Source organism: Bombus fervidus, chromosome 1 (assembly GCF_041682495.2).
Source record: "Bombus fervidus isolate BK054 chromosome 1, iyBomFerv1, whole genome shotgun sequence".
Taxonomy (NCBI): domain Eukaryota; kingdom Metazoa; phylum Arthropoda; class Insecta; order Hymenoptera; family Apidae; genus Bombus; species Bombus fervidus.
This window is the reverse complement of record NC_091517.1, coordinates 4,375,023-4,396,789: the sequence shown is the minus strand read 5'-3', so window position 1 is coordinate 4,396,789 and position 21,767 is coordinate 4,375,023. Positions and strand designations below refer to the sequence as shown.

At 41.7% G+C, this 21,767-nt stretch overlaps 1 protein-coding gene across 2 annotated transcripts in view; it reads left to right on the top strand.

The window, feature by feature from the left end:
* The first annotated feature begins 6,438 nt into the window (after window positions 1–6,438).
* Olf413 (DBH like monooxygenase olf413) overlaps window positions 6,439–21,767 on the top strand; it is a 171,396-nt gene continuing 156,067 nt past the window's right edge. For both annotated transcript variants that reach the window (XR_011799897.1, XM_072003242.1), the window contains exon 1: window positions 6,439–7,244. The gene's annotated coding sequence lies outside the window, so the exon portion shown is untranslated. The remainder of the gene's footprint in view (window positions 7,245–21,767) is intronic.

Here is a 21,767-nt window from a genome sequence, read left to right as displayed (position 1 = left end):
ATGACAAGGTTTTTAATTTCGTTTAAGAGAATGAAATATCGTAAAAATATTTAATTTGTAATAAACGTAAGAGAGAAAGAGAGACACTTGAAATATTTTACTTTATATCAATACCAGTAGAAATTATTAGAATTCTCCAGAATGCAACACCATCTGAGTTACGAGAGTTGGAGGTACAATTGGTAAAACGAAAAAGCGAAAGAAGAAAAGGCAGAAAAAACATATTCTATGGAAAGATCAAGTGTATCGTTGGCTGATATCGTTGCTCGGTAGCAGCATATGACACTTTAAGTAAGCGAATAAACTCTTAATATTTTTTATCTCCTTCGGCTGTAACATTTTCCTAGCTGGTAACACTTTCACGAACTTTCTTCTGGCTTCCCTCTTCTCGCCACTCTCCTCGATCACGAAACTTCGTAATAAGGATATACGCAAATATTTTCAAGTTGGAAGTAGTTCCGTAGGACGATGCTCGTCGTCGAGTGTACAGTGGACGGAGGATATACCGTGAGGAAACCCGCACCCGAATACTTCGTGGCACTAATCGCACGAAGTGGTTGTAATCGACAAACTTTTTGAACGATACCCGGCCCTTCCCTGCTACGCCGAGACGACAAACGTGGGAACATCCACGTTCGCGCAACTAATGGAATTATACGACAGTCCTGACGATGGAGTGGCTCCGGTAGACTTAGGGAACCAGCCACGCCGCGTTTGTCAAATCCTATTGGCAAAAGTTTTTGATGGATTTCATGGAAATGTCGATTCCTTGTTAGTGCAGCTCGAGCGGTCTTGCATCTTGTAATGCATCGACTGAACGTGTTCTCGTAATGCTACGGATAAGCTCTGTTGAAACTTTTTAATACCTGGAATTTTTTTAATTCATTTGTAATGAATTCTTTCGTATGTGGAATTTTTATTCTTCTACTGAATTGCAAAGTTGCACTAATGATTAGACATTGATGATATATATATATCTGTGATGTTTGTCGAGAAATTTCAACGGTGATTAGAGTGACAAGTATCGAATAGGAATTGTTAAATGTCAAGCGATTTCATTAGAGCAACATAACTTTCCTGATTTCCCTAATGAATCCAATAATACCTAAATTGCGTATCGATAAATCGAGTTAATGTAGAATTCTGGAAAATTCGACCGCGCTATGCCTCTTAATAATAGCTATGTATAGCCGTGTATGCATATATATACATATATATGTATGTATGTGTGTATATTTATATACACGCTATTTCAATATATCACTTTACTAAAAAAATTCCGAATCACATAGACAACTATTATCTTTAATGATAATTCAAACTCCAAACACAGTCTTGAAAAGGAACCCATAAAAACTTGATAAATACCGATGTTTTAAGACCACGACGATGGTGCCGGTTCATTAAACCAATGCTCGAGAAATCACACTTCCCTAATGAACATCGATCGCCACTTAAGAAAGGACGTTATCTCGAGGAAGCGAGTTGTGTCCAGCGTTATACGGCGTTAAAACAACGATAGAACGGCGAGGTAAAAAAAGCGTGTTGGTGGGTTCTAATGGGCAGAGGCAAGGGTCGTGACGAAGAAGGGTCAGTAGAAGGCGAAGACAAAGATGTTCGCGTTCACCACTACCCTTTGGTATAGCAGCGTACATACATGAAACTCTCAGTGTTCTTCACCCTTGACGAGTAGTACAGGTCGAACGGGGAAATGTTGATGAAAGTACAGCTTGGAGAAGAATAGAGAAAGAGACATCGAGTAGGACATGACGCGAGGCCAGCGAACGACTGGACAGAGAAGAGAAGGCATTACCGCTATGCCGGTAGAGGTGAACGTGTTCATCTTCGTTGAGCTGGCTGTCGTAGTAATTACGCTTTCAGATTGTACCAGCCGAGCCTCTGTGTGTATGTTCCGCGCCTCAACGTCGTGGCACAACCATGGAGGCAGCCAAATAACTACACCGAATCCTTATACTTATTTCCTGCCGGTGTTTTGCATTATAGCGTGGAAGAACGAAGCCACTCGCGTTTTCTGCAGGTCGAGTATTACGATTGGTGAGAGCTAAACGACCGGGTAAAAACTGGTTCAACTAGGAGCCGAACAACACGATGAAACTGCCTGAAAACGATGCTGACGTAAAATAGCTTTTAAAAGTTTCGAAGACGCACTCGTTAGTTTTACCTGCCGGACAAACCACATACATCCCGTTTCTCAGCCACGTTGCTTCAGCTACAGATCGTCAAGCCACAGCTGAGAGAAAAACCGGAAGGCTGCAAAAGACGAGCGTACCCGGCAAGAAATTCAACGTCTTGCCGGGCTGTCTCGCGAAAGCTTCCGCAGTGAAAACTCCGTAATTGTGTTTCTGTATGGCTGCCACAGCATGAAACGTACGGAGTCGTTAAGGTGCTTCGTTTTTCGGTATTCCGCGGTCTGAGTTCAGTCGCGAACATGATCGATGAGCACGCGAAGGTGCTCCTGGGATTCACCGAAATTCCGTGTACGCAAGTCGCCACAGAGTAATGAATTGATAGAGTGTCTCGAAACGATGCGTGTGACCATACGAGAACAAGACAAGACGCAACATCCTTCATCCTCCGAATAACTCGAAAAAAATGTCGTATATAATTTAATCTTGCTTGGAGGATGAAATATGTGCCGGTATTTGCCATTACCCCTGGTATATAGCAATGTTTGCGAAAGTACGTTGATTAAGTTATAATAAGGAAGATTTCATGTTTTATACGTGGATATTCCTCATCGCCATAAAATGGGATTCTAGCATTATTATATTCAAAACCGGGCACGCGCGTGATCCTAACCGGTTACGCCGATACCTATTTGTAGAATGTGTATGAAAATTCTTAAGTCTCGTAAATCACGAGTTATGGAACAGACGTAAATTACGATTATTGCTGGTTTTACGACACTCGACAGCACCTTCGTAATTCGACTGTCACGCCGTAAAAGCGAGAGTAAGAAATTGCAATAAGTAGAAATTTTACGATTGTTCGATCGTCAAGGTTACGTGTGCATAGGTTTCAAGGGCAGACGTCAAAATGTAAAGAAAGAAACAAAAAAGAAAGAAAGACAAGAAAAACGCCATTTAGTTGAGTCCGGTACGAGTCATTGTATCGAGAGTCATAAAGAGATAAACTCTGGAATTAGTTTACTGGCAATACATCATTCGCAATTTATTCGTTAATGGTCGACCCATTGAGCGAGCTCATTGCCGTCGAAATGGGATTTTCGTGTTTCCTCGAGGACTTCAAAATATTGTACCTCATCTAAATTGCTTTTCCGGCAATAGGATGATTTAGTATTTGACACCAAGCAGTCGTTAGTGAAATTATTTCCTCTCCAATAGTGGTTCTTCATCGCGAAACGATCGAAATATATATGATGAATTTTCAAATGCAAATACTGGTATACTGATACACTATTCAAAACATAAATGATGAAGTATCCGAATCATAATTATATTATATCACTATGACACATTGAATTTAATTTGTTATCGTCTGATTAAAAATTTAATATAACGAAATGTGTTCATTTGAACGATGATCTCTTGTCCTGGTGTATTACGAATTTCGGTACATTAGTGGCGGGCACATAAAATGGAATTCAGAATTGTGGCGTGATATCAATTTTTAATGTGCAGCTCTTTCAATGAATTGCACGCAATTATCGTTATATTACACGGCGAATTGAACGTTAATTCCTTCACCTGATATAAATGTAATTGTTATTCGATTTGGCGACAATTTGTGATATCGGTATATAAAACATATACCCTCGCCGACGTTATCGTCTTTCATATCGTAAATTGTTTCGAAGGTCTCGAAAGGCAAGTAGCTCTAGCTCGCGCCAGACAGGAATTTAATCCTTGGCTACTAAGGATTAAGGGTTCAAGAGCGAATGAACTTTCATTAAAAAATCTAATTTTCGAGAGGGACTACGTTTAACCTAGGGGATAGAATTAAATTTTATGCGCTTCCTTTTCCGCTCGCGGAAGCATGAAACTTGGTTCGCTTAAGAGATGCCTGAAGCAGACGACAAATGCCATTTTGTCAGTGAACGTACGAATATTCGTAGATTAGTCGGCTAAACAAGAATGATGTTATTTTTTATATTCTTAAAACATATACAGAATGAAGATGAAAGTAAAATGATTTTCTTTTGTTTAAGATTGCGTATGCGTTTGCCGTAAACATGCAACTGGGATTTATTCTTACAACACGGTCTCATCTCGAAGTAAACGGATCTACATATTCAGCCAGTTAATTGCTTGGTTCGTGTGATGCGGGTATCATGGTGAAGATTAGCGAAACCTCGTAGAGCATGAGAACTAAACCAACCGATGCGCGCATTAAGTTTATGCGTTTGCCGTGTGCTACATTCGAAATGAGAAGATCAGCAAAACGTTTAGGATGTCGGTTTAAATTCAAACTACTTTCTGATGCGAATCTAATACAAGACATCGACAAAAGAACTTATTACGTTCGCGTTTATGATATTCAAACGTGAGTGAGATACGGATTAAGGCGGAATTACGTTTTGCGGGAGATAAAAGCTCATTTACACGGCGGAAGTAGCAATCCATAGCGAAGTGGCTCCCAGGGATGTAATTATATTCGTCCTCGGCAGTATTAAAAGAATATATTCCTGATGAAAAACGTAGAGTCGCCAGCGTACAAAATAATTGAGCTCATTGCCGGTTGACGATGAACATTTCTTAAATTACTTCGCGCCGATTCTTATTTTCGAATAAGAATAATAAATGTTCCAATTAATTTGCATCGATATATATGTATATTGTACGAGTTAGACAAATTTTTGTAGAAAGGATGCAAGAAACGTTAATTTCTCTTATACGTATAGTTGTTGAGCAAAATTATGTTTAAAAATCTCGTGATGTTTACATGCCGATTTTGTATAATGATTCTATTCAGGGATTTGAGGAAATTCATAAAGCTTTTTCGTCGAATTTTTACTTTTATGCAAACTTGTACTATTAAAATTTAATATTCAAGTAGTACGGTTAAAAAGACACTTTTCAGTATTCGTATTCCTTTTCCCCCTCTTTCCCTGCACGTAATTTTCCGTTTGTACATATAGAGATCGTTTTATCTTTGACCATACCGAAATTGGGTAAAATGCGAAGTTTAATATTTTATATTCGTATCAAATTTAAGGACGCGTAAAAATTTGAAGTACAAATATTATAAATGTCGCAAATGAAATTATTTTGCTAGTCGTAGTGTCAAACTTTAATTAACGCTTTACTAAAAAAAATATAAGGATCTACCAAAAAGAAAAAAACAACGCATCGGGCGAATTTTATTTCGTCGATTTAAAGCCGCGTCACGCAAATTGAAACACAGTTTTGTCAAACGCTAATTATACTTTCTAAATGTGTCACTCGTACGAAAAGCGAACACTGTTTCGATGGAAGCAAAAAGTGTCTTCGTGATTCATGAAATTTTACGTTTTTAATCGGAGTTCGTCGACAGCTTCCGCTGTTTACTATTTCGTCCCTCTCACGCTCGAGTTTTAAATGAAACGAAACGGTCTTCGAGGAGCCACTCGGTATTTGGATCCCGAGCAACGTGCTATGTAAGCCATCGTATCCTTAAAAGGGCCATCGTTCTGGCCCCAAACACGAAGGGTCAAAACACTTTGGTGCACTTGCCAGCGAGAAATCCATCCTTCGCGAGTATGATAAAAAGATCTCCCCACCCATCGTTTCCTTTCCCTCACCCTTCGCTTCCTGTATTCCCTTCCCCGCTCCTTCGCCCCCTTTCTTTTTCTTATTCTAGAAGAATAGAAGGACTCGAAGTGGCGAGCATGTGCCACGGGATTGGCCGGGGTACTTTCTTGCTGTTCGTTCGAAAAGCGGAGTCGATGCGAGTCGGGTCGAGTCGAATCGGGTGCGAGGGTGTACATGCGCGCGTGTACTAGCGCCGAAATATTTCTGAAAGAGCGGCGGCTGACGGGAACGAGATCCGGAAAGTCCTTGGAAAGAGTGCACCTAAGACGCGGTGTCGGGAAAAAGTGAGAACGCAAGACGGACGAGAAAAGAAAGATGCAGTGAAGAAGGAGAAAAAAAGAAAGCGAAAAGAGAGAAAAAGAAGTATCGAGGAAGAGGTACGAGGGTGAGGGTATACACCGAAGAAACGGGTGGTCGTTCGGTCGTACGTGAAGGGTCGGCGTTAGGCAGTTGGAACGTGGAATAGCGAGGAAAAGGATAGATGGAGAGAGAAAAAGAAATGAAGCGTGGTAGGGTGAGAGTAAGGGCAAAAGGACGACGAGGGGTATGAGGGTGAGAGAGGAGCAAGGGAGGGACAGAGAGAAAGAGAGAAAGCTGGACAAGGGGTTGGTGTGCCTAGGGTCGCGCGAGAAGAGAGCCGGGGAGTGGGGAGATTCCCTAGCAGAAACCAGTCGAGTCCCGGCCTCAGGTCGCGACGGGTGTTCAGTTTACAGGCGAGCGCCGTACCGTACGGTTGCCCTGCATGCTGTTTCGGGTTGTATATTCCTATGATAGTTATCGGAGGCGGTGAAAACTTTGTAACCTCCATAGTCCCATACGGTGAACAACAACGTGTTAATTTTGAGGGAAAATATCGAACGATAATAACGATATTCCTCGTAGTGAATGAAACTGTCGAATCATACTGTATAAATGGCTTACACTTCGTTAATCGCGTGTGACTACATCGTACATTCAAAATATTCCTAACCAGTAAAGCTCGTCAGTAAAATAATATAACCGTGACAACATACACAAAACTATCGTGTCTGGATGTACTTACCAAGGGAGGTTTTGCTTCGAAACGTACACGCATACGCGGCATAAACAAACAAAGACCGGAGGTCTCCTTGAAACAGTAGCAGAGAAGCAGTCGACGATTTCATAGTGTAAACTGCGGGACGAACGTTCGCGGTGTTCTTGTTAGTTATCGTAGCTGCCGCAGTTGTCGTTGATCGTCGCATCGGGTATAAACGGTGAAAAACTTGGACCACACTCGAAGGACTCTAAACCGTGATTCAGTGAGTGAGAGTGACGGAAGTGTGTAAACGGGGCGAAAAGTGGAAAAAGGAAGAGGTTATCTTTCTACCCTACCTTTTTTTAACGGCCAAGATAGTTCGCTAAGATTTTTTCTGCCACTTGTACTTCTTCAGCCGAGGAGCTCACCGACTATTAAAACTGGCAGCAACTTCAAGGCACTTCATTCGCCGAGTGGTAAGTTTTATCTGTTATTATCTTTTATTCTCTATCTGTTTCTTCTCTCTATCTGTCTTCCCTTGTTTTTTGTACGTACGATCGTGAATCGGACACACTTGCGTCTAACTTTACTCGACTTTCCGATTGATAAGATTTGTACGCTATAGAAGGAGTTCGAGAGATTCTCACAAAGAAATCTCTTTGACGACATCGACGTTGATCGGTCGTCCACTTACGAATACGATGACCCCTCGATCTGCTCCGGAATAGAAGACGCGCGACTCGCCGAGATAGGCTCCATCCTACTTTTCCGTGTTTCCTTTTATCTTGTGCACTTTACCTGATCGTCTTCTTCTCGTGCTTTGACCGTGCCACATCGTAGATAGGATCGCATGCTGCGCGACTGACGTTTACGCGCCAAAAAAAAAAGATGGCTACCCCGCGGTGATCGCCAACTTCGAGTTATCGCAACAGGATCGCGGATCGAGTAGTCTCGATCGAATTTTCTCTGATGGCTGACGATGTCGCCAGTCTTGACGGATGGAAACGTGCTTGTTCGTGGATGGGGCTTGTTATCGCTTATGACGAACGTAACGTGAGTACGAATTACAATTTGTTCCGTTTTATCCGATAATAGAAAGCCGGAAGAGATCGATCTTGTCTCCTTTCGTCAACTTGTCACACAATGTTTTATCGGCTTACTCGTTCAATATTTATGTCCGTTGACGTCCTTTAACAATTCGTGTACTCCTTTTCGCGACCATATTGTTATTCTTATTCTTTTACAAAATACTGTATATATATATCAGACGTTGTTTGATCAGCGAGATTGCGTTTATTCGAATAAGATGGTGAAAGAAAGAAAAAATCAAATTGGTTTTGTTTTATACTTAATCCTTAATTTTTCCGCTTCAAAATTTTCAATTGAAATAGTATCCACTTTTCTTCGGTCGCGAAGAGTTTGAGCGTTCGTTGCCGGGGAATTTACTATTCACTAGGCTGAATGCTTAATTTGCGTGTATGTAGCTTTTGGTTGCGTACGCAATATATCGTCAGAACCCAGTTCGACTGCAATATTCCCTGGCTTTTTGCAATTCGAATTTTCACAATCAAGCTGCTCCTAAGCAACGACTGTGTCCACGAATGTTTATCTTGATACCGTGGAAAATGCTCGAGTTTCACTTTGTGCAGCGGAGCAATGGCAGGACGAAATTTCGGAGTAATCGAGGTTAGAAAACTTTTAAAACACAACTATGGTTCCGGCTTTTCGACAGAATTTTCGAGAACTCGGAATAGACATGATGAATCACAAACTTTTCCGTTTCTCTTATCAATTCGTTTTAAATTCTTGGAAACTGATAATGCATCGACCTATAATTTTATTCTAACGAATGTGGCGAATTATATTTCGAAGTTGTTTAGAATAAAGCTATAGAAATAATGCATATCATAATTACAAAGATGATAATATAATACTGTAGGATAAGATAGGATCTATAGGAAAAGAGCGATCGTTATCTAGCAATATAAATGTAAATATACTTATTAGAAAAGAATATAAAATATGTGAAAGAAAACAGAATATTTCGCATTTAACATTACACCGCTCGCGATGTCTTCCTTATGTGCCTGGATCGTCAAACGCCTATGTTTTCTCAGTTTGGCTCTGAAATTTGAAACGGACACCAAGGTCAAACAAACAGTTGCGAGACTAAAATAGCATCTTTCAGGCGATGCGGTTGACTATGCCAGTTCATCAACTAAATTATACTTTGAATTTGAAACTATGATAATATGATAAAATACAGGTATCGATTCAAACGTAAAATTATAAGTGTTTCGGAAACTACTCGGTAATATATAATTATGTATAATACTTAACAATTTTGAAGTACGTTAGAAGATCCTAATGATATTCCATAACTGAAAGAGATTTTCTAAAATTCATAATAGAGCATCGTGGACACGATTTATATATCGCTTGGTTCGTTCAAAGCCGATGATGATGAATAACCTAATTTCTACGGGACCAGTCAAATAGTTCTTATGAAGAGCCCGAAGTATAATGGCCGTATCCATCGTGCAAGACAGAGAATTTAAGAGCATTGTCGTGTAGCGGAGCTGAGTCGGAAATAAGAAAAGTTTGAATGAAACTCTTTGCTCAAGGTCCACCGTTAGGTTGGAAAAGTCCTTCTCCCGTTCGCCCGCCATATCCTGAATGTCTCTAAATCTTCGGGAGACCATCTTCGGCCGTATCTGTGCCGATGGAGGACGATGGCGATAGTGACGATAAAAAATACGACACGGAAATGATGAGAAATAAAAGCACACCGGCAGTACGTTTTTATGCTGTAATCTTGATGGTTACGTGATACATGTGGCACGTGTATAAAAGAGAGATATATTGCTTTACGAAGGAAATGAGATTTTTATTCGCCACGTCCGTGGAAAAAGAGAGAGATCGGGTTGAATTCTAATGCGTCCGAAAACATTAATTTCGAGTTTGAGGAATTACGCTTATCGCCGACGGTTCTCCGGATAGTGTATAACGCTAGTGCCCTCTAGGCTTTCGTCTTTTTTTCCACAACGTCCCATTAATTTCGAGCCAAACGATTCAAAGGAGAGAAGGTTTTTTTATTCTTTGTTCAAAGTGTGTTGCGCGCAACACCGGGACCCCGTTGATGTCAATTCTTTTTTCTTTGTGCAATATGTTTCCACTCACACCTTTATCCCCGCTCCGCTTTTTCTCTCCTTCCAACGTTTTGCATCGAAAGTGCTACGAATGCAAACGTGTTAGCCGAAATTACGGGAAATCAGAGGAATACGGTAATTTTAAAAAACGAGAAATCTGATTTCGCTCGCTTAGCAGATCGAGGAACCATTTCTATTTTAACAATAAGAAATAGTTCACGAGCTTTTGTTATTTTTGCAAGCTGAAGATAAGTCTTAATTTAGCATAGCAGAATATTCGATCGAATTGTATTTGGATTATTGGTAGTCTTAAGTGAACATGCAAATAATTAGTTACATATTTGACAAAGGTTGTACATAATTGAAGTGCATTACGATTTTGGCAAGAGTTCTGTAACGTGCTATTCTAACGATGACCATTAATGTATCAATAATTAAACTCGTAATTAATTGCTAGCGATAGTAGTGTGACATTACTTGTACGATTGGCTGATGAAATTGACATGAACGACTTAATTCCATGTATTTCCACGGGTACCCTACAATTAGCCACGTTCTCTAAATAGCCGGTTCCATTACAAATGGCTCGGCCTTTTTGGACCGTTGTTCTAAACGACTTCTCCGAATATTTTTGACAAATCACTTTGAAACTGTACAACTATTTGGCTCCGCAAAGGATCGAGCACAAATGTCTTCCGTATCATTTGCGTCTTACATCCTGTTACGTCACGTCTAAGCCCTCTAGCAGCACGAGAAATGAGAGCTCGCGAAGAAAAAGAACTATCACATCGGCCTCGTCTTCGCCTATGCGTCGTGTTTTGATATAGAGTACGTATACGGTTTGGTCGGTTAGTCGTGTGTAGCAAGTCGAGCAACGTCGTCGTTAGCCGTCGCAACATCAGCAACAGCGGCAGCAGTTCGAAAGTTTCAGGCCAAGGCGTAAAGAAAATTTCCATAAGTTGAGGGATGGCTTCTTCGCAAAGTGAGAAAAGATTGTCGCACGAGAGGCGAAAGCGCCACGAAGACCGGAGATGGTGCAGGCGGATAGCGCCACCACTGCTATACATTATTCGCTTGTCCTGTGCCACGATCTTTACCGGCTATCTCCTTTAAGCCCCTCTACCGAAGGTCTTCGTTTGTCTGAAGCGCGAGACCGTTTGCGTTTCCATCTCTTCCACTCGCTTCCTTTCTCGCATCCAACCATCCTTTCTTTCCTGCGGCCAACACAGCAGCGCGTGCTTTCTGCTCGTCGCATCTGCATAGAAATCACGCGAGAACGGCTCCCTGCGTGTTGCGTGTTATTTCTTGGCTCCAGCTACTGTCAAATATAATTTTCTCTTCTCTTTTCTTCTCTATCCTTTCGTCTTTGTGTAATTCGGTAGCACCGCAAGCTTGGCAGTTTAGTTCAGAATTTTGCTTTCGCAGGATATAACTTGAATGAATGCTGATATTTTTCTGCATGGTATCGCGGTCACGTTGAACTTCACGTTGTGTGGAAGAATTCAAGTGGAGAACTGATTTAATTTCTACTTACCTCGCACCGATTATTTGTCATTTGTCTTTTCGTCGTTTGCAACGATTACCTCCTTCGCTATAGTCGGACTATATCGCGATCTTCATTTCCTTCGGTAGTTATCGCGATCCTGCGTATTCAACAGCGATTCGATAATGACGTTAAACACGTACCATGTGGGCCTCGAAGGAGTTGAATCGTTAGGTCTCCGTTTAAATCGTAGAAACAGATAAGGCGACGTTAAAGGTCGATATCGGTTGTGCAGAACCGCTCCTCTCCCTCGCATTCTCTCTCTTTCTCCCTCCCTCCCTCCCTCTATCACCCTACAAACGGTTCGCTCACGCGAATTCTCGTTTTGCGAGCCGCGCGATACGATCTCGTATATTTCCCGCGTAGATTTCGCGCCTCGTATCGACCTGACTTATTTTATGCGGCTAATAAATTAAGAGTCCGGTATTAATGCACGGAACGGGCGTTGCGTTTCTCTCCTTTTCTAGCACTGAATTACAAGTTCCTGTATTGATAACTTTTCTTTCTGTTAAATATTAACCGTTCATTCCCCTTTCACTTTGAAATTTCACCTACATTGTGTAACAATTTCATTTATTTATAATTGTCCATGTCGAATTAAAATTGCGAGAGAAGATTTCGTATGAGTTGATATAGCTTTCTTTGACCAAGCTTGATCTACGAGTTCCTTTTTAAATATTAAACCTTCTCAAATAATGCTTCTGTCACTCGGCAGAGCCAAGAGCCCAAGTCCTAGTTTATTGCGTTTCAATGCGGTAGGTCTCACAAGTGTGTGACAAAATGCAGAACTGCCCTCGACTTGTGCTCTCTCGAGGGCGACATAAATTTAAGGATTAATAAGATTCCGGAATAGCGTGTACTTTGACTCTTTAACGTTCGCATACTTTAATTTTAGAACGAAGCTTAACTTTATTTTTACGATGACTATTCCTGAATCAACATTTTGAGAATTTTTCTTTTACTTTAGTCATCGTAGGCATATATGTATTTGTAGAATCTATTCAAAAAATTTTTCAGTAATACAAAATTCATACAGAAAAAGAAAAAGAAAAAGGAAGGAGAGAAAGCAAAAGAAAAAAAAAGATAAATAAGTTATCATAGTGAAAAATGATACTTGTAAAGAAGTATGATGATTCAAGCAGAAAGCATGCAGCATCGAATTGGGAGACGAAGGTGTCCTGCCGTGAGCGTAACATATGCTAATTCTATAGCGTGAGCTCTTCCCTTTTTCAAGCGGCACGAACGTCTCCTTTTCCCTCAAGAGAGCGAGCAAATCACGCATTTTATCCGTGTTTCCGTTCGTATCGTCGTTGGTACGCGTTTACAGCGTGTGGCCTGGTATTACCATACTTGGCACCATTGTTATTCCAAGCATTAGCGTGTCAGAGTATAATTGAATGTATAACTGCATGCATACCCATACCCTATATTTGCCTTTATTCGATATATATATTTAAGTTTCTTTTTCTACGTTAATGTGAATTTTCATGCTGGTTAGGTTTGCAATGGAAGCGCAAAGCAACTCGTCAGCGGTGTGATTAACGTCTCGGCTAATTCCAATTAATTTGATCTGTAGGCGTAACATTGACAGTTCGTTGCACTCTGGTAATTATCTTAATGCAAAGTAAACTTTGTTTCACTGTCTCGTTAAAGTACGCAACCGAATTACAGAGATCGTCTCGAGTCTGTTTCTTCGTTTGGAATTCGACTTGTGATCCCTTATTTATTGTGTGTGATGTTAAAATATTCTGTTAATGCATAAATTCTTCAATGTTGACTTGGTTTGATGTTTTTATCTATGTCGTGCGATACACAAACGTGAAGTTAGCAAATAAAATTCAGAAAAATTCCCATTTTACGCGTTTTACCGAAAAAGTATCAGTGAAACATTGCAAACGAGGCAGCATGCGGACATACGTTTATTAAAACTTTCATTCCAACTGATGTATTCTACCAACGTGAAAAGTGGCCAAAATAATTAGAGAATCTCGAGTTTTAGGGATGAAGGAAATTTCAGACTCTCTGGCCTACGATTCAAAAGCATTTGATGTTACATAACATTCTTTTTTCTCTAAATATTCCAATTCATAGAATCTTCCAATATATCAATGATTACGTCTCGACTCTTCAACTTATTTTCTTAAATTACTTTTATGATAACTAGATACAAGGATATATAGATCTTTAAAAGCGAATTTAAAATATATCATGCAAGAAATTGATATGAAACATGAGATATATGTTTGATCCTCACACGAAACATTGCAACGAACTTCAAATAGGAATATCCAGGCACTTACAGCTTATTATACGACGGTAGATGTAGTCGGTAGTCGAACAGAAGAAACGTTCTGGAGAGGCAGACATACGCCTACGTCGCCTTATCGCATTCCCTGTGAAGCGTGTTAATTGCCTTTAAATTCCATCCAGGGTCGTAATAGGCACCGTCCTAATGACAGTCGAAAAGAATACTAATGGGGAGAAAACGAAATTCCCAGCGCAGGAGGCTGATCTGTAATTTTGTCATGGAAATGTCAAAGATACGGATGGCAGCGGAGAGTACATTGAGAGAGAGAGAGAGAGAGAGAGAGAGCCAACATCGAGAGAAAGGGAACAGGGTCCGAGGGAAGGGAGTAGTAGGACCAAAGGCGCACTTACAAATTACGACGGTGGAGAGTCGCGAGCGGTTGCGATGAACAGAACCCGGTAATTTGGAAGGGCGACGAGATTAAGCTGCGCCCTGAAAACCATGATTTCGTCGCAGCAGAGGTATACATTATCTGCGAGAATTAGGAAGGAGGAAGGGCGAAGAGTCGAAAGATGACGAAAAGCATCGCTTTGACTTGCTAATTTCGTGTCGGTCGTATGAGTCATTCGATGTTTTCGCTTTTCACACGTAATTATGGCGCACGATTTATTCGCGAGCGAATATCTCCGATACCGTTCATTTCGTATTTCCGATATCCTACCGCATAGAAAAGCAACACGCTCTTATACACCATTCCTTAGTTTCGTTCCAATTTCTTTCAACGAATATCGGCAGTGTGCACTTCCAGTTTCGCTAAATCAAAAACACTGGTCAAACTATGAGGGTTGGCTGTTCATTTTTTCATAGAACAACGGTCCGTACTATCGAGGCATCGTGTTTGCGCAGGGTTGTAAATTCGCATTGTTTCGCCCTGCGCGTATCGAAAAAGGAAAAATCGTGTGAACGCGTTCGAAATCGGGCTATTTCGCTGCGCGATAATTAATTGTGCCATCGTGTTTGGCCGATGACAGGGACATATGAAAACTAGACGGGCCCCTTTGACTTGCTAATTTGAAATTGAAATTGCGCGGCTCTGGCTGAAAAAAGAGCGTGTTAGCTTTTGTTCGGAGAAATTTCATCGATGGAAAACGTATTGTCTGGCCCGTTCCGTTACGCTTCGCCGATGTCCATCGATTCACGCTTTTGTCGCATGCCGAAACCTCACGGTATGAACTAAAATGATTAATTGAATATCGGTATATCGTGGCGCGAGGGAGCAATCGATCCCGACGTCGATGTAACACCCTCCATTTTTCGGTCGGACAAGTGGACGAAACAGAAGAGATGGGGAGAAAACAAAAAAGAGAGAGGAAGAAAAAAAAGACACGGTCGTTGTGTCGAGCCGAGTTTTCATTCACGAAGCCATTCGTGGTTTTACTTCTTGAATAAAGATCGATCCGTATTCTCGCAAAATAGACCGTGCAACCGTTGCAATGTCATGAAATTAAAAAGTCGATATGCACGTATTGGGGTCAACGAACCGGCTTTTCAAATTTCATTCATTTTCCCCGTGTTGGCTGCCGCGTGTTTGCGCGTGAAATGTTTATTCACGAAAAGCCCGAAAAAAACCACAGCTTCAAGTTAACCTGCAACTATTGGCATTCTCACTCTGCGCGTAATACGTTTCGTTTCAAGTTTCGGAATATTCTAATAACGATTTTATTTTTTATTAAAGGAAACACAAAGCTAAGTGTTCTGGCACGTGTATACCGTAAAGCTAACAGATCGGCCGTGTCATCTACGTTAGATGACAAATGCTACAGCTAAGAAATGGACGAGTGGCATCATATATCACGTATATAATTATATTATACCGCTTCTGGTGTGTATTTATAGTCATCCCGCTGGTTGCTTTGCACACGGAACAACACCGAACGCTGTGTCACCCTATCTGCTCTCATCCGGCTCCGAAGTAGTATGCAGGGAGATAACAGGCGGTGGGCTGCGCCACCAAGGGGTAAAATATTAAATTGTCCGTCATTTATACCCTTCATTCGCTCGACCATCCTCAGGAAACGCAGATGCTTTTGCGAAGATAGTACTTTTTCTTTTAGGCGAACAGCGTTCCACTTTTATCGTGTTCGCCTATCGCCATGAGCTTTTGAACAATTAACCGCATTTATTCCACCGTGATTGCTCTGTTTAACTTTGTCGATTTTTCACTTCTGACACATGGAATAATTTGAAAATCAAGTCTTTTTTTACAACTAGAATACGATACTTCTTCACGCTATATTTTAAGCGTACATTTATTTCGTTTTTTATAGTATAAGCGCAAAGTTTATTTATCAATTACATACTCAATTTGCGCTATTTCTGCTTTTCTCTTTAATTTTATTATCGTTTGTACCTAGTTTTATTTTATACGACAAAAGCCGATTACCATTATTATTATTTTAACGATTTGCGAACAATAGCAATTCATCCTTTTAATGTCATCCGAGCTTGATCGACCAATTCCCGTTAGAAGGTCGTTCTATACGAAGAGAATAAAGCCGTGCAGTTTGTTGTTCTTCGAATGAAGGCAGCCACTGTACGAGCTCGTTCAATCTCGTCGAGAATGCATTTACGTGGTTGCAATCATGCGCTATTCTCATGAGTGCATACTAATTCGGAAATCTTCTGGTCCGTCCGAGAGAGAGAGAGAGAGTGAGAGAGAGAGAGAGAGTCAAGAGAGAAGCCCTTAAAGCCATCAAGAACAAGTTGTTGCACACTTCTCGACGTGACTTCGAGTTCTCTCGATGGATTCTCGAGTGCAACGGGCATTTTCTTTAGGAAGTCGAGTGCTTCCCTGCTTTCGTAACTCCGAATTGTCAGGCTGCACAGGCAAACATCGATCACCCCTGCATTTTCTTACACTCCTCGCGAAAAACTTTCGCGTCCAACCCTATCGTGGCTCGTTCGGGCCAGCTTAACGAGGAAACTTTAAAATAAAGTCGCGAAGGTACTGCTTCTTTGGCGTACTATGTAAGGAGGCGGACTATCTGATAAAGGTACCGTACCCCTATTAATCGAGTGTATTCGGAAAGAAAACATGTCTCACGGGAAAAAACACGAAGCATATTTCTTAGTCGTTAACTGACTTGATTTTTGTAAGTAGGACAAGAAAATTTCTTTTAATGTGCATATACAGGTTTGCGATGTTCACCGTAAAATTATTCTTTTGAGAGCTAATGTATACATTACAATACGAACATAATTCGGCTCTCAGGAGTGAAATCAATTGAATTTTTAAAAAATTTTCAATTTCGTAATTACCGTGAGGTGATTTTAGTGTAGGACGTGTAGGGTGCCAAAGAAATACTCAGCGGTATTTAACAGTATATTTATTAACAATTCTCGCTTTCGACTCTTTTCATACAACTCTCGATTCCAACTGACGATTCTCACTTGTCGAAAGTTTTGTTGTCGAGTGCCGCTAAAACCGTTTAACTTTTCTGAAAACTAAACAATTAATCTCGTAGAGTTCGGCTCGAATACATGTGAGCTTCAGTATGATTTAATTATATTTGCATTTCATGACGCTACATACACATAAGTCGAATGCTAGATAACCTAGACATCGAGGGGCAGTGACCAGTTAACCGCGGCTCGATTTCTTAACACGATTAAGAGTCGGTGCGAATTGGCAATCCGTGCGTCACGAATTGATTTTTAATTGCAATTAACGTGTCGGTCCAGTTTAACGACGCAATTACTTTGTTATTAGTATTGTTATAAACGAATTAATAATTAAATCACAATTAGCGACGGAACGGGTAGCGGAACGAGGTTGATCCGGATACGGATGAAAGCCGCGTCCTCGAAAACCGGCCCACTAATACACTCGTTCGTTTCGGTATTTCAGTCATTACTTTTTAATTATCTTTATCGCGTTCCCGCGTATAAATAACGTCGCTATACAAATTGAGAGGGAACGTGTACGCGCGCGCCAATTGGACACGAACAGGAATAACAGAGAGAGAATGATCGAGGGGCAAGTAGGAGGGGAAAGGAATGGGGCGCAAGTCGAGTAAATAAATTTGTCGAACTCTCGTCGCACGGTGCTCGTTATGGAAAGCATTCGAAGTATGCAGTTCAATGAAGCAAAGGGGTGAGCCGTGAGCGGATAAACGTATAACGCTTCGCAACGATCTGTATCCGCGTGTGAACGTGCTTATAATCGCGACAGGAATGAGCGCGACGTGTTTTTTCTCTATTCCACCTGTTTCTCTTTTTCACCATCCTTTGCCCTCTTTCTCCTTTTACCTCAGTCTCTCGTTTCATGTCGGACACAAATTATCTACTCTTAAATCGCACGATTTTAACGAAGCCTTTGCGTTTTCTGTTTAACGATACGCGCGCGGTAACCGTTCTCGACGCTGCGGAATGTTTGCATGCGTGGCGCGTTGCTATTTAATGAGTACACTTTGCGTTACATTCTGTTAATCGAAAACTTGGATTAATTATTTCACGTGCGGGGTAGTACATAATTGCTGATATGGTGTCTGGAGATCGAGCTAGTTTTTGTTGAATGAGAATGAAATATTAAACAGGGTATTTTTGTTTTTCTCTTTTCTTTGAATTACGAGAAGATTAATTTAAAGATCACTGGCTCGGTATATGTGTACTATATTTCCGCGAGGAAATATCTTAGTTCTGATAATGTTACCTGTTATGAGAAATTTAGCAATTTATACCACGCGGATGCGCGTTACTCGAAGTCACTTTAATTCGTCGCGATTGAAATAATTTCAATTTCGCCGACGACATTGACTTCTCAGTTTGCATGGACAATTAAGATCCAGCTGAGAGCGATATTCCCTTCGGCCGTTTCTTCGAGATGAATCTCCATTTTAATCTCGAACCGGCGCTCTGCCGCTTTCCTTCGTTTCCTCTCAGCGGTTGATGAATATTACAGACGAGCAGGGAAGAACCGGCTTCTAATGAGTAGATCATGTGGCCAACGGTTAACCCTGGTTATGTAGAAAAGAATTCAGGTCCTTTTCCAGCGCACAAGGATTTGCGTATACGTTGCTGAATATATCATACATACAAAATCGTTTCGCCAATAATTATTTTTGCTAATTTTATTCCATGGAACTTGTTAAATCTAGAGGATTACCGGCTTCACTGCACCTTTTAAAATATATTTCATTTTTAACATTTTAATGATGCGATATTTTAATAATCACATTGCAGGATAATAACATTAAAAGCGCTTTAATTCTACAAAGACGTAAATATAATATTCTATTTGCTTAATCTTCTATATACTAATTTAATACTTGTATATTTAGACACTTTTGTGAAAGGTTTTCGCTGAAAATTTTCAAAACGATCCTTCCTGCTGCGATTACTTCGTACTGATGTTAATAATTTACCGCTCGTTTAAAGATAATAGGCGTAAGAAACAAACTAACGACTAACGTTCGAATAACGTCCAACTGGTATCGTATCGTATAGGTATTGAACGATCGCCGAGGCCAATCCACGACGCTGAATACACGCTACAAGGATCCTAGGGATTCACACGTTTGTCTGTGCAGGCGCGTGTGAAATCTCCGCTTGTTAGCCGAACTGTTTCGCCGACAGTCGTTCGCCGCGGATGTCGGGTTAACGTGAATTTAGCTGGATCAGAGCGGGATCCAAACTCGGCGCACCATCAAGAGCGGCTTGAACGGTTCGACGCGTTTTCTGGTCGATGGGTAGAAGTCGCGAGCGGCCGATGGTGGTACAGCCGTTGGGAATTTATCGCTCGTCTAGCTAGGCGGATGACAATTAGCTTGGAGCACCCTTAGAACAGTCGAGCGCCGTTTTAACGAGACCATACCGTTTACGAGTCGAGTTCAGAGTCGGGCTTGGATTTCATGCACCTAGAAGGAACTAATTAGATAAGGGTTACCCGCTTCGGGCGTCATTCATTTTCTTCGGCTTCGCTTTCTCTACTCTGTTGAACAAAGTCTGTTCACCTCGTAGCCTGTACCCTCTGAGTACGATTTCGCACGCCTATCTCGCGTCTAGGGTTTAAGGAAACTTTCGCAAAATAAATCCGAGTTATATGCGCGTTCAAAACGTGCGCATACTCTCTAAAGACGATGGCGACGGCTCGCTTTTAAATTGGTCGTTTAGAGCTCAAGCTAAAATATGACCTGTTTTTTAGCCGCTTTGTTTTCTCGTTTTCCACTTCCGACCGTGCCAGTTTAATTCATTGTGGAAGTGGAGCTGAGACACACGACTAGTGACCTCGAAGAAAATAGAAAAACAATATACCGAAACGTCGTACGGAGAATAAAAAGGAGAAAGGGAAAAGGAAGGTAAGGGTGAAGATAGAAGCAGCGTGGGTGCTCTTGATGGAGAATTCCACCGCGAATTTAGCTTTGCGTTTCTCTCATTCTCTGTACGTTCCTAAAGATCGTGTTTTATTCGGATTCCTCGCTGTAAATCTTATGACGGAGTAAGCGCGAATAAACGCATGATCGCGGCTCTGTTCCCGCCTCTTATGCCGAACGCGTTTCAGTTCCATCTATTTGAATACGAACAGGGACAGATTCACGCGGAACACGTGTATACGCGAAACAATGTAACGAGATAGCCCCGCATGGACGTGGTATACGATGTGCGCGTGGTGTAGTTGCAGTGTACGTCTGTTCTTCGCGCTATTACGGTAGCAGCCGATATACTGTTTCGATTATAGTATCTTACTGCCTTCCTTCCTAACGAGGCCACCTCGACTATGCGATAATCTCCGTTTGCTCTCTCTCCTCAGCAACTATGCCATTGACTCGCAAGGAAACCAACCGTACAGATTGCTTTTCATCGCCCCTTTCGCTTTCTACTCGCGTGCAACGTTCTCTTCGTGCGTTCCGCTCTTACCTTCGAACTTCATTTCTTCCGCTACATACTTCTATCACCGGACATCATCGATTTGCTTCTTGCTCGCTCCACGATGTTCCTTCGTTCTGGCAACGCATTACTCTTGATGTTTTCTTCAGCTGTTCTCGCCCCTTTTACACGCTATTTGTTTTCCGTAATAAATCACTGTTCATTTTCTCGCGTTTCCCTGTCTGGATTTGCGCGCACCGTGTTCATGTTTCGTGCGTGTTCCGAGATACCCGGTGGCTGGACGATCGAGAATCGACGATTACGGTTAAAGCAGGCTCACGCTGTTCGTGCCTGCGCTCGTCACGGAATCGGAAGATTCGTTTCGGCCGCTTGCTGTAACACGATTTTCTCGTCGTTTCGCGCGCTGCTGACGCCGCGAGGCCGAATACCATTCGCACGGGTTCCAACGTCCCATAAATACTCTCTCGGTACGTAGGTTAACATACATATGGTACGTGTGTCCGGTCAGCGAGCGCGCTTTTTCACGCGCAATTTCCGCTCTCTGCACGATTGCCAGGCGCTCGCTGCTGCAGAGCGTCGTTGACGCCCGTCGAGATCAAGAACGATTGCAGGTGAAAGGGAGTGTCCCGCTGACAATCGATCGATTCGATCGCGCGCGCGAGACTCGATCATGGAAAACGTTCATTCAGTCTTTCTACATGGCCGATTCTTGGAAACGTTTCGAGATGGCGAACATTGCCCCCTGGGCAGGTATGTATTTCTCAGGTTAGAAAAACGATCAGTGGGAAGTTTCTCACGGGTACCGGCGATCGATCGACCGCCACCTACACAAATATTTATATAAAAACGTCATGTAGCCCGAGTGTCGGGTGGTTGTAAATATTTATCGAACACGACAAGATCTTTTACGGTTCCCCGATGAAAACGGTCTTCTATAGGAAATACGAAACGGGGCTCGTGACAACGGGGAATAAGAATTCTCAGTGATTTGAACCAAGTTACCCGGTTCCGGCTTCTAACGCGGCAGGAGGATATCGTAAATAGTCGGTTACGCGAGTGGCTTTCGGTATTCCTACCGCTGCCTCATCCTGTGAAACCTAATCGAGACGCATACTGCCGCGAGGAATAGTGCCTCCGTTCGCGCTACTCTCGGATACAATAAATATGTGGACGT